The sequence below is a fragment of the Macaca mulatta genome, chromosome 3 (genome assembly GCF_049350105.2).
Source record: "Macaca mulatta isolate MMU2019108-1 chromosome 3, T2T-MMU8v2.0, whole genome shotgun sequence".
Lineage (NCBI taxonomy): Eukaryota > Metazoa > Chordata > Mammalia > Primates > Cercopithecidae > Macaca > Macaca mulatta.
The window spans coordinates 156,503,010-156,516,395 of NC_133408.1; the positions used below are offsets into that span (position 1 = coordinate 156,503,010).

At 42.6% G+C, this 13,386-nt stretch overlaps 1 protein-coding gene and 1 pseudogene across 11 annotated transcripts in view; one reads left to right on the forward strand and one right to left on the reverse strand.

The window, feature by feature from the left end:
- ST7 (suppression of tumorigenicity 7) overlaps nt 1-13,386 on the forward strand; it is a 284,115-nt gene that overhangs the window by 13,688 nt on the left and 257,041 nt on the right.
- Nucleotides 5,101-5,912, reverse strand: LOC106997621 (uncharacterized; annotated as a pseudogene).

A 13,386-nucleotide genomic window follows, 5' to 3' on the forward strand; every position in this document is an offset into this window, starting at 1 on the left:
TTCTGGAAGACCCCATTCCTCTGCAGAGTTCAGTAGGGCTCACATACCCTCAGTGGTGGCCGTTAATGACCACTTCTGCCTGTGAGTGCTCCAGTTGCACTACTCTCACTTCTGGTTCCTGGTGCTTAGGACCACTGTCCCCTCTCCCTGTATTACCAGTTCCTATTGTTGTGGACATTAAGGAGTGAATTTGGTCAGGCAGCCTGTGCAAGTCAGCGTCCCAGAGGCAGGTCTACAGCTCTAGCGGGTCCAGTCCCAGTGGACCTTTCTGCTAATTGTGTGCAGCCTTTTCATTCTTGAATTACTGACCTGCAATAAAAAATGATGGCGCCCTTACCACATTCTAGCAAAAAGGTCAGCAGTCATTTATCAGTTCTGTGATCTTAACACTAGTTACCTTCTTTATAACTGAGCACAATAATGGTGAGTACCTCATAGGACTGTTGGGAGGATTAAATGAGATACTATGAAAAAAGCCTTAACCAGTGCCGGCGCTTTCTAGTGCTCAGTACATTTTAGATATTTAGTTGTAGTTACTCTTGTGGCTCCTACTATAATACTGACTTTGTTTGGTAATTCTTGGTATCTAACTCAATCAGCTTTTTCTCTTAAGTCAGTTTCTAGACTGATAGTTCTTTTTAAATACATCTGTTCTTTGTTTTCATAGTGACATGTATGTCCTCTGTATATTTTCTGTTCCCATTCAGTTTTGGGGTGAAATATGATAGCAGCATGAGGAGCTCCACTCTTGGTGTAAGTGAATAAGCTTATATTATCTGTTTCTTAACTTTACTCCTTAACTCTTTGTATTCTGTTACCTGCTTTCATAATTTGTCTGGAACTTCTTAAACCTCATTGGTAATTTCAAAGCCAAATTTCATTCATCATTTCTCAGATTTTGTTCTTACTAATATGTTGCACTACAGAAAAGGACTTAAATTTTTTTTTCTAATATTCACTTTTTTGTTTTGTTTTACAAATTTTCCCCTCCCCCTCCCTTCCTTCCTTCCTTCCTTCCTTCCTTCCTTCCTTCCTTCCTTCCTTCCTTCCTTCTTTCTTTCCCTCCCTCCCTCCCTCCCTCCCTCCCTCCCTCCCTCCCTCCCTCCCTCCTTCCCTCCCTTGCTCCTTCTTCCTTCTTCTTCCTTCTTTTTGCTGCTTCTTGAGACAGGGTCTTACTATGTTGCCCGTGCTGACTCGAACTCCTGGGCTCGAGCAATCCTTCTGCCTTAACCTTCTGAGTAGTTAGACTACAGGTGTGCACCACCATGCCTGGCTTAGAAAAGGACTTTATGTTGAACCTCTTTTCTCTTACAATCAAATAATAAATTCATTGAGTCATAGTACTAGCAAGTCACAGTGCTTGGTGCGGGGGTAGAGGAATGGAATGATGACCAAAACACGGTCCCTGTCTTCAGTATCTTGAGATATTGAGCACTCAGGGAAAGAAAAACAGGGACAAAACTAACTCTAATCCAAAGTAAAATGTGTAGAGCACAAAGGAGAAGTAAATACCAAAACAAGGGGATGAAGAGAAAGCTTTCAAATCATAGCGGTAGTTACTGAAATAACTGTAGGAATTCCCAGGCTGCTTGGAGAATGTGCGAATGGGCATCTGCTTGGTCCCTTCAGAAAACTGCCAGTGTGACAGATGGGAGGGTGAAAAAGAGAAAAGCTAGAATCTGTTGGGGTTAAATTGGAGTTCATTTTGAAGGATTAAAAATAATTGAAATTCTGATATATTTTACCTGTATAGAAAGGGACAGGGAATAATATGAGAAACAGTAATAGTGGGGTGACCCATCATCCATATTTAATGTTTGTTAACATTTTGCCACAACTGCTCATATTGCTTTCTCTCTCTTTTTCAAATAAACTATTTTTAAGAACCTTTTAGATGCGGCAGTTTTTCAGACTTTCCTTGTTTTTGATAACCGTTACAATTTTGAGGAGTATCATATCCCTCTACAGTCCTTTTGGGTGTGGCAGTTTTTCAGACTTTCCTTGTTTTTGATAACCTTAACAATTTTGAGGAGTACCGGTCGATAATTTTTTAGACTATTGCTTAATTGAGATTTGTTTGATATTCTTCTAATGATTTTCTGGGATTATGAGTTTTTGGGAGGAAGACCACAGAGGTCAAGTGCCATTTTTGTCACGACATAGTATCAACTTGACTTGTCACTGTTAATATTGACCTTGATCCCCTGGCAGAGATAGTGTTGATCAGGTTTCTTCACTGTAAAGTTACCCTTTACTTCCTCATACTGTGCTCTTGGGAAGGAGTTCGCTTTGCTCAGGCCACACTTAGGGAATGAAGCTTTATTTCCTCTTGTGGAAATAAATGAGGAACATCTAAATGAGAACAAGTAAAGGCTATCTATTCAAAGCCTCCCATAGCAAAGGAGTCAGCCATCATCACTTGTGTTTGGCAGTTAGAGGAGTAGGAAAGCTTTATTGTAGAAAAAAGGGAAAGTGGCTGGGCGCGGTGGCTCACGCCTATAATCCCAGCACTTTGGGAGGCTGAGGCGGGCGGATCACCTGTGGTCAGGAGTTCGAGACCAGCCATGACCAACATGTGTCTACTAAAAACACAAAATTAGCCGGGTGTGTGGCGCATGCCTGTAATCCCAGCTATTCGGGAGGCTGAGGCAGGAGAATCGTTTGAACCTGGGAGGTGGAGGTTGCGGTGAGCTGAGATCACGCCATTGCACTCCAGCCTGGGCAACAAGAGCAAAACTTCATCTCAAAAAACAAAACAAAGCAGAAAACAATAAAAGAAGGAAAGCTATATTGTAGAAGAAAGGGAAAGTTCCAGGTAGGCCCTGTTTGGAGGCTGCTGACATGGAGAGGGTGGGACATCCTGTGTTACTGATTAGTGGTATATATTTTGCTTTCTTCAGCAAGTCTTAACTTAAAAGTTGGTACAGAAATTAGAGAAGCTGTTAGTTACTGGTCAAGTCCTGACTGTTGGGCTAATTGTTATATAAGTTTTGTGCTTAGTCAGTTTAGGCTACTCTGGACAAATAAACCATAGGGTTTGGTGGCTTCAACAACAAACATTTATTACTTACAGTTCTGGAGGCTGGGAAGTGCAAGATTAAGGGGCTGGAAGATCCTGTGTCTGGAGGTCTTGCTTCCTGGTTTGCAGATGGCCTTCTTCTCCTTGTGTCCTCACATGGAAGAGAGCAGAGAGAGGAAGCAAGCTTTCTCGTGTGTCTTCTTATAAGGGAACTAATCTCATTTATAGAGCACTCCATCATCATGACCTAATTACCTCCCAAAAACCCCACCTCCAGGTGCCATCACATTGGGGATTAGGCTTCAATGTATGATTTTTGGGGTGACACAAATATTCAGTCCATAGCATTGTGGTTTGGCTTTCTGGACTGGTTGTTGCAGGTTGTGAGTCAGAGTTCTATTTTTATATGTGGTCTGGTCATTACCCATTTGTGTATTCACTCTTTCACCCACCTCAAAGGTAGTGTTCTATATCAGTTATTTTGAATTCTTCTGCATGGGAGATTTGTCTCTTCTTTCCCATCTATTTATTTTTTATTTTTTGGAGGGACTGGTTCTTTATTTCACAAAGACATTTGTCAATATTCAGTATCAAAACAGTTGCGCTATTGATTTCTCTTTCTCCCAATTGGACCCAAAGAGACCACATCAAAGGAGAGTACATTTGAAGCCAGTAAACTGCAGGACGTACATCTAACAGACCTCCTGGAAACCTAAACAGGCTTTAAAAGATCACTAAACTGCCAGCCCACGGACTGCAGAGGCTGTCACAGCTAGATGGGATGGCCAGGGTGCCACAAACCCAAAGAAACAAAGTTTCAAAATAATACAAAATTTAAAATTTTGTACATAAGCTGTTCAAGATTTCTCCAGCACTGACTGATACAAAGCACAATGAGATGGCACTTTTAGAGACAGCAGCTTCAAACCCAGAAAAGGGTAATGAGATGAGCTTCACATGGCTAAATCAGTGGCAAAAACATCATCTTCTTTCTTTCAAGGAGGCAGGAAAGCAATTAAATGGTCACCTCAACGTAAGGGTCATGTGATCCGTTCTGTAAGCGGTTGGGAGGGGTAGAGATGGGACAAAAATTTGGTCTCAGAGGTCTTACCATCTTAATTTGGTCACTTCTAATGAAAAAAAAAGAAAAAAGAAAAAAGAAGTAATATTGTCCAAAGATATCTTAAAGTGAGAACTTGAACAGCACACTTTTTTGTTGTTGTTGTTGTTGTCATTTGACTAACTCCTCCTGGAATCACCTTTGTGGTTCAGCTGGTACTTTGTACAGAGCAATGAGGTTTCCCCTAGTGGAGTCTTTCCCTGGGCTGTTTGGCTCTCAGTAAGGCAGGCCTATACCTTTTCCTGTCCTCTGTGGAGAGTGCAATATGCAGTAAGCTGAAAAGTCACCTTCCAAAAGTGAGAAAGGGATGAGGTTGCTGCTTCAGGGCTGTGGAATTATTTGGAATGTTTTACAAATGGTTGCTACAAAACAGCAAAAACGGTAATTACAAAATGTGTACATCACCACATGCTTTTATTTTTTTTATTTTTTTTATTTATTTATTTTTTGAGACGGAGTCTCGCTCTGTTGCCCAGGCTGGAGTGCAGTGGCCAGATCTCAGCTCACTGCAAGCTCCGCCTCCCGGGTTTACGCCATTCTCCTGCCTCAGCCTCCGGAGTAGCTGGGACTACAGGCGCCCGCCACCTCGCCCGGCTAGTTTTTTGTATTTTTTTTAGTAGAGACGAGGTTTCACCGTGTTAACCAGGATGGTCTCGATCTTCTGACCTCGTGATCCGCCCGTCTCGGCCTCCCAAAGTGCTGGGATTACAGGCTTGAGCCACCGCGCCCGGCCACCACATGCTTTTAAAGACATTATGCATTGTGCTCACATTCCCTTAAATGTTGTTTCCAAAGGTGCTCAGCCTCTAGCCCAGCTAGAATCTCCGGGAATTGGTAAAGACAGTTTGGCAAAAAAGACACAGGGGAGGAGCAGGAGGCAAAAGGGGAAAGCAGCCTTCCAGTTAAAGATCAGCCCTCAGTTAAAGGTCAGCTTCAGGCAGGCTGGCCTCAGGAAGAGTCAGGGTCAGAGGGAGGAGCAGCAGCAGGGTGGGACTGGGGCATTCTACGTGTTATTCAGGTCAAGCAGAGTCTGGTCCAGCATCCTTTGTGTACAGAGGTGCTCTTCTTTGGTGCATTTCAGTTTATCTTCCAAGTCATCAATTGTCTTTTCCAGCTTGGCTACCGATCTCTCAGCAAACCCAGCACAGGTCTCTGCCTCCTTGAGTTTATCAGTAAGAATCTTGATCTCTTTCTCATATTTGTCTTCTTTTTGAGAGTACTTTTCTTCAGCAGCACTCAGACACTTCAGGTTCTGGTCCCTCCGTCTGATATGCTCATCTATCTCTCGGCAGCGGGACTCTGCCAGCTCAGCTTGTTCCTCTGTGTGTTTCAAGTCTCTTTCAATGATCACCAACTTATGAGCCACCTTTTTATACTTCCTATCTGCCTCTTTTGCAATGTGCTTAGCTTCTTTGAGTTGGATTTCCTGGAGTTCCATCTTTTCTTCATTTTTTAAGGCCGGTTTTCAATAACTTTCATACCTCTCTTACTCTTAGCAGCAGCTTTTTCCGCTTCTTCCAGCTTTTGCAGGGCAGTGGCCAGGCGCTCCTGAGCATGGTCCAGCTTCTCATCAACCAGCTGGATCCTGCAGTTCAAGGAAGCCACCTCAACCTCAGCCTGTTCCCGGGCCCACCTTTCCCCCTCAACTTCTCACTGGAGGCCCTCTGCATCATCTGCCTGCTGCTGCGGAACCTGGATATTGCCCTTAACTGCCTCAATGGTGGTGATCCCCGCCATGGTGCCCACTCAGCTACTGCTCGCGCTCTGGTTCCTGCCTCCTCTACTCAGTGTTGCAGCCTCCTCTCCCTCCCCCATTTATTTATTCACTTATTCATTCATTTGTTTATATCAGTATGGACTCATGGATATTTATTTTATACAGGTTATAATCCAGTACTGCTTTATTTCATTGTTCAAATTTTTCCAGTTTTGGCTCATTGAGAGCTCTACTGGTTGACTTCTGTGTTTCTTTGACATGCTCCCATGATAGTGGGTTTTTCTTTTGAGGATTTCCTTACTTTCTAGCACTACAAGATGTTCTAGGCTCATCTTGTTTATTTCTCGTCCCACCTCTCTCTCTCTCTCTTTATTGATTGATTGATTAATTGAGACAAGTTCTTGCGCTATCACCCAGGCTGGAGTGCAGTGGCACAATCATGGCTTATTGCAGCCTTGACCTCCCAGGCTCAAGCAATCCTTTCATCTCAGCCTCCCGAGTAGCTGGGACCACAGGTGTGTGCCACCATGTCAGACTACTTTTTAATTTTTTGTAGAGATGGAGTCTCCCCATGTTGCCCAGGCTGATCTCAAACTCCTGGGCTCAAGATGCTACTCCCTTGGCCTCCCAAAGTGCTGGGATTACAGGTGCGAGCACTGCTCCTGGCCTCTCTGTTTTTAAAAATAAACTGTTACCTAGACAGGTAAAGCTACTCCTACATCCCTTTCCCCTCATTTTTTCTTTGTTGGTAACCATTGTCCTGAAGTTGGTATTGTTCCCATGTATTTAATGTATTCATCAACAATATATAGTTATTTTGTAAGTTTTAAAAACGTACATGGTAGACTACTGCCCATACCCTTCTGCAGCTTGTTTCTATTATCAAACATTATGTTTATGAGCTCTTCCCATGTTGTAGATATAGTTAATTTAGATGTTATATAGTATTTCATTGCATGAGTATACCATGGCATATCAATTTTACCATAAGTAGATAAATTAACTCTACATGGACCTCTTTACACATGTATTTGATTTATCAAAGGACAGTGTTATCAATAGTAATGGATCAACTAGGGAAAGTTTGGAAATTTGTGGGGGACATTTTGTTTTTTAAATTTTTACATATTTCTTTTTTCTTCAGGAAATGCCAGCAGGAGGGATATTTTCAATTATTGATTGGGAGAGCCTTACTGACATTGAGAGAGGGTGAGGACAAAGGATGTGTGATGACCTGTGATGTGTGTGTATGCCTTTCTCCCATATGATTTTTAAATATCCCCGTCAGGTCTTCTTGTACTTAAAAATTCTTTGTATGATGATCTGACTCTAGAACCACCATTTTGCATGTAAAACTAAAGTATTTTTGGCATGGTTTTAGTATATGCTTTTTTTTTTTTAATTGAAACTACCATGCATGAGGGAAGAGTTTACTTTGTTCAGAACTTTTACCAAGTTCTGAATAAAATAACACACTTGTATCATCCTGCATTTGTAGGTTTTGCATTCATGATGACAGTGTATATAGGGGTGCAAATGTCTATTTGCTTCATTAAATCCTCTACCAAAGTCATGAAAAAATTTGCATTTTTAATGTAATTATATTATTCTAAATAGGGCCAGGACTAAGGTGAGGCAACTGAGGTTGCTTAGGTGCAAAATTTGAGGAGATACAGATGCAAGTGTCCTGCAAGTGGAGGTTCAGCACTTTCACTACTTTGCCTCCTTAAATTTTGCACCCAAAGCACCTTGCTTGCCTCATCTCCATTCTGCCCTGATTATAAGTAATATTTTATTTATTTTTTTCATATTTTAGTTAGGCTAGTGCATTAGTCCATTTTCATACTGCTATGAAGAAATACCCGAGACTGGATAATTTATAAAGAAAAAGAGGTTTCATGCACTCACAGTTACACATGGCTGAGGAGGCTTCATAGTCATGGCAGAAAGTGAAGGAGGAGCAAAGGCATGTCTTACATGGTGGCAGACAAGAGAGGGTGTGCAGGGGAACTGCCCTTTATAAAACCATCAGATCTCATGAAACTTACTCATTATCACAACAGCACGGGAAAAACCCACCCCCATGATTCAATTACCTCCCACCAAGTCCCTCCCATGACACGTGAGGATTATGGGAGCTATAATTAAAGATGAGATTTGGATGGGGACACAGCCAAACTGTATCAGATATTATGGGGGTTTTTTGAAAACAATTTTTTTTTTTTTTTTTTTTTTGAGATAGAGTCTTGCTTTGTCTCCCAGGCTGGAGTGCAGTGACATGATCTTGGCTCACTGCAGCCTCCACCTCCCGGGTTCAAGTGATTCTCCTTCCTCAGTCTCCCGAGTAGCCGGGATTACAGGTGCCTGGCTCCACACCTGGCTAATTTTTGTATTTTTAGTAGAGACAGGGTTTCATCATGTTGGCCAGGCTGGTCTTGAACTCCTGACCTCAAGTGATTTGCCCGCCTTGGCCTTCTAAAGTGCTGGGATTACAGGCATGAGCCACCATGCCCAGCCTTCTTTTTTTTTTTTTTTTTTAAATTTATGTGTGTTAGGTAGATTATCTATTACGTTCATTATAGAATAGAAAAAGGGTGTTTCAAATAATTTCCTTTAAAAGGAAATATTAGATCTGATTGGTCTGAGAACCACTGCTTTAGGACACAAACTTGGAAGTGCCCTTTGTTGGACCATATGAGCATCTTCAACTTTATTGGGTGTTGCCAGATTCCTTTACAGAATGGTTGTCTCAGTCAGAGATTGCTGTAGTAATGCTACATTAAAAGAAAGAAGGCCAGGCACGGTGGCTCATGCCTGTAATCCCAGCACTTTGGGAGGCCTAGGTGGGCAGATCACCTGAGGTCAGGAGTTCGAGACCAGCGTGGCCAACATGGTGAAACCCCTTCTCTACTAAAACATACAAAAAAATTTAGCTGGGCGTGGTGGTGGCAGCCTGCAATCTCAGCTACTTGGGAGGCTGAGGGAGAGAATAGCCTGAACCCAGGAGGCGGAGGTTGCAGTGAGCCGAGATCACACCGCTGCATTCTAGCATGGGTGACAGAGCAAGACTGTCTCTCCAACAACAACAACAACAACAACAGCAACAAACCCCAAAAGACCCCAAGTTCAAAACTCAGTGGCTTAATATAGTAAGGATTTATTTTTCCCTGTCAACCTGTGGATAGGTTGCAACAAAAATTAACTGGGCAGGATTCTGGACTTCAGGCTCTGGGCTCCAGTCTGCAGGTCGGATTGAGGTTGAGTTCAGGTCTGCTCCAAGTCTCTCATTCTCTTGGACTAACAGCTACCTAGGACATGTTGTTCTCATGCAAAGTGGCAGAAGCAAAAGAAGCCAAGTGGAAATATGTGAAACCTCATGTGGGCCATGCATAGAACTGACTCGCTGTCATTTTTGCTAACATTTCATGGACCCTAGCTTGTCACAAGGTCAAGCCCCACATCCATGAGGTAGGGCAATATATTCTGTTTATTCTAGTGAACGGTACTGCAAAGTTATGTGGCAACGGTGTGGATTAGAATTCTAGTACAGGGAGGGTGTGAAGAATTATGAATAATGATTCAGTTTACCACAGGGGTGTGCCATTATATACCTCACCAGTAATAGATGCAAACTCCTGTTTCTGAACATCTTCACTAGTCCTGATGTTACCAAACTTCACATTCTTGCTAGTTTGAGTGTTAAATGACACTGTTATTTTAATTTTCGTTTCCAATTACATAGGTCTTTTAAAATACTATCTATTCATTTTAAAAGATTAGTTTTAGTCTCCACTCTAAAGTCAGTTAGAATAAGGAGGTTTTTGTGATGAAAATAAAAATTTGGAATCTGAGATTGTGATAGTTATAATTAATTACTCGCTTTGGCTACCAACTAATTTGTTTTTCCTTTGCTTATGTAATGTCAGATATTCTGAGGACCATTAAAATGTCTAGACTGTGTTCTCCAAGAGCCCTGTTCTAATGTTCTGATTCTGTGTACATGATGCATTCGTAATTTTATTTCCATGTAATAATCTAATTTTATTGACCCCACTAAGTAAGTAAGGTGTTGGCATTATATTGCAAACTACTCTTGCAAAAGTGTGACTGTACTGCAAAAAATGCAGATGTTGTGGGTTTCAATAAATGGATTTCTGGTACATTCCTCTGGGAAGAATGCTTCCTGTTTATTGGCAGTCCTCTGATGTGGAGGCAGGTCTTGCTGGAGAGCTGCATTCGGGTGAGAGAGGGGTGGGAAGGAAGAAAGGCACCCACAGAGCTTCTGCCTCGTAAATATAATCTCATTTGTGCTGGCATCAGACAGATCGGTCTAAGAGTGGTAATTTTTTTTTATTTTTTTATTTTTATTTTTTATTTTTATTTTTTTGAGACGGAGTCTCTCTTTGTTGCCCAGACTGGAGCGCCGTGTCCAGATCTCAGCTCACTGCAAGCTCCGCCTCCTGGGTTCATGCCATTCTCCCGCCTCAGCCTCCCGAACAGCTGGGATTATGGGGGCCCACCACACACCCGGCTAATTTTTTGTATTTTTAGTAGAGACGGGGTTTCACCGTGTTAGCCAGGATGGTCTCGATCTCCTGACCTCATGAACTGCCCGCCTCGGCCTCCCAAAGTGCTGGGATTACAGGCGTGAGCCACCACACCCGGCCCATTTTTTTTTTTTTAATATATTTGTTTATTTTGAGACAAAGTCTCGCTCTTTTGCCAGGCTGGAGTGCAATGGCACGATCTCGGCTCATTGTAACCTCCACCTCCCAGGTTAAAGCGATTCTCCTGCCTCAGCCTCCCAAGTAGCTGGGACTCCAGGCACGTGCCACCACGCACAGCTAATTTTTTTGTATTTTTAGTAGAGACAGGGTTTCACCATGTTGGCCAGGATTGTCTCGATCTCTTGACCTCATGATTTGTCCGGCCTTGGCCTCCCAAAGTGTTGGGATTACAGGCGTGAACCACCACGCCTGGCCGAGTGGTGGTATTTTTAAAGAAGCACAGGCCATACCTGCAAAAACAATAAAAGTTGAAAAGGAATTTCTTTCTATACTGTTATTTCTTAAAGGAGATACAATTAATAACCCCAGTAACATTTCCAGAGCCTTCCTTTGGCTTCTACTTCTCATTTCTCACTTCTCTCCTCAGTTCTCTCTCATGTGGCTGGTCAGCAGAGCTTTTACCGTTCTCACTCTCATCTGCTCAGCTGAGCTTGGCTGAATCATTCCATGGGCCAGCCTCATATCCTTTGGTAAAACATGGAGACTTATGTGACATTTTCAGAGAAGAACCATAGTTGATTGAGGAAGGCCAGGCCAGTGTAGGTGGAACAATGTCTCTCTTACCAGATAAGAAAGAAGTTGGTTCCTGACCTGCAGGTGTGAAGTTTTCTGATGTCCCCCGATTTCCTTTTCCCAGGAGTCACCAGCTTCCACAGGATTTGGTGAGGATGTATCCCGCTTCTGACATCTTAGAATCCAGCATCTTGACAGACAACAGAGAAGATCAAAGATAGAATGAACCAATTACATTCTAGAAAAGGCTGTTGACTAGAACTTTGTTTAGGGATAGTGGGAAAAATTAAATGCTTCAATATATATTATGGAGATTATTATGACTGACAAAAATAGGGCACTGTATTCAAATGAAGGTCCTAGCAGGAAACAGATCATACATTCTGTCTGTCTGTCTGTCTGTCTGTCTATCTATCTATCTATCTATCTATCCATCCATCCATCCATCCATCGATCGATCGACAGTCTCATTCTGTTGCCCAGGCTGGAGTGCAGTGGCATGATCTTGGCTCACTGCAAACCTACAGCTCCCAGGTTCAAGCGATTCTCGTGCCTCAGCCTCCGAGTAGCTGGGACTAATGGCATATACCACCAGGTCCGACTAATTTTTGTATTTTTAGTAGAGACAGAGTTTTGCTTGTTGCCTAGGCTGGTCTCAAACTCCTGAGCTCAGGTGATCCACCTGCCTTAGCCTCCCAAAGTGCTAAGATTACAGGCGTAAGCCACTGCGCCTGGCCCAAATCATGCATTCAAATTGGCAACTGAAGATAATTAATAAAAGGCTATTTACAAAGGTATTGGCAGGATAATAATAAAGAATGTTTTACTGGTAACAAAGGATAGCACAGTGCCCTGGAGCAAGCTGCAGAAGGGAGCCATGACCATTCTTGGGCACAGCTCTAAAACCTGGGGAGGCAGCCATGTGGAAAGGCTATGGCCTTCAGTGGAGAGATGCAGTCGGTTTGTGCATTGGGAGCCTGGGGAAAATGCTATGTGCCTGTTGATCCCTATTGATCCCCTATTGGGGAACCCAACCAGAAGCCTAGGGCAAGCAGCAGGGAAAGTGTAAGGGGAGGGACAAATGGAAAATAACTAGCAGAAGACATTTTCTCTGACTCATTGAAATATTTTTTTGTTTCACTGTCTCTTTTCCTAACAAGAGGCATTTCTCAAGATTCCATTTACAGGAGTCTTCTTATGCTGTATCTTTCAATAAGCTTGTGTAAATGAAAGTGAGATCTTTCTCCTTTCTGTCCTCTCTCAGCTTCCAGGTTTTCATTTTCAATTGCCTATTGTATATTTTCAGTGAGGCATAGATTACTAGCTCCATCTCTTCCTTCTAACAGAGTGCAATTTCTTGTCAAGGCTCTTAATAGTCTTCATCTGGTCTTTCCTTCATATACGTTAAGTTCCTAAATCCCATTAACTTTGTATTGCCTTAATCTCTCTTTGCTTCCTACTTCTGCCATTATTTCAACACTTATAATCTTATTACAGTAATCTCCCAACTGGTCTTCCTGCCTCTAATCTCTCCTAATCTATCCTATATACTGGGATATTGCTTGCAAATTCTTTAATGTCTTTTGTTGCCTAGCAAATAAAATAGAGACCCCTAAACCTAATATCCTAGGCCTTCTACCGTGAGACCACTGCATGTTTCTGGCTTGATACTAACTGCTTTCCTTCATACACCATGCTCCATTCAAAGTATGCTTTATAAAATGTAACTTTATCATATTTATCATGCTCATATTCCTTTTTTCTTTTTCTTTTGTTTTGTTTTGTTTTTGAGACAGAGTCTCACTCTGTTGCATGGGCTTGAGTGCAGTGCTGTGATGTCGGCTCACTGCAACCTCCGCCTCCCGGATTCAAGCAATTCTCCTGCCTCAGCCTCCTGAGTAACCAGGATTACAGGCGCCCATCACAACGCCTGGCTAATTTTTGCATTTTTAGTAGAGACGAGGTTTCGCCATGTTAGCCAGGCTTGTCTCCAATTCCTGGCCTCAAATGATATGCCTGCCTCACCTCCCAAAGTGCTGGGATTACAGCTGTGAGCCACTGCGCCCAGCACTCATATTCATGATCACCTTAAAAAATTCTTCACTTTTGTTGTCATGGAGGCCAGATGAGTCATCTGCAAGTTAGACACCTATAGTTTATCTGAGTCTGAACACTTCCAAATACCCCACATTCGAAATGTCCCACATAACCAATATACCCCATTGGCTCC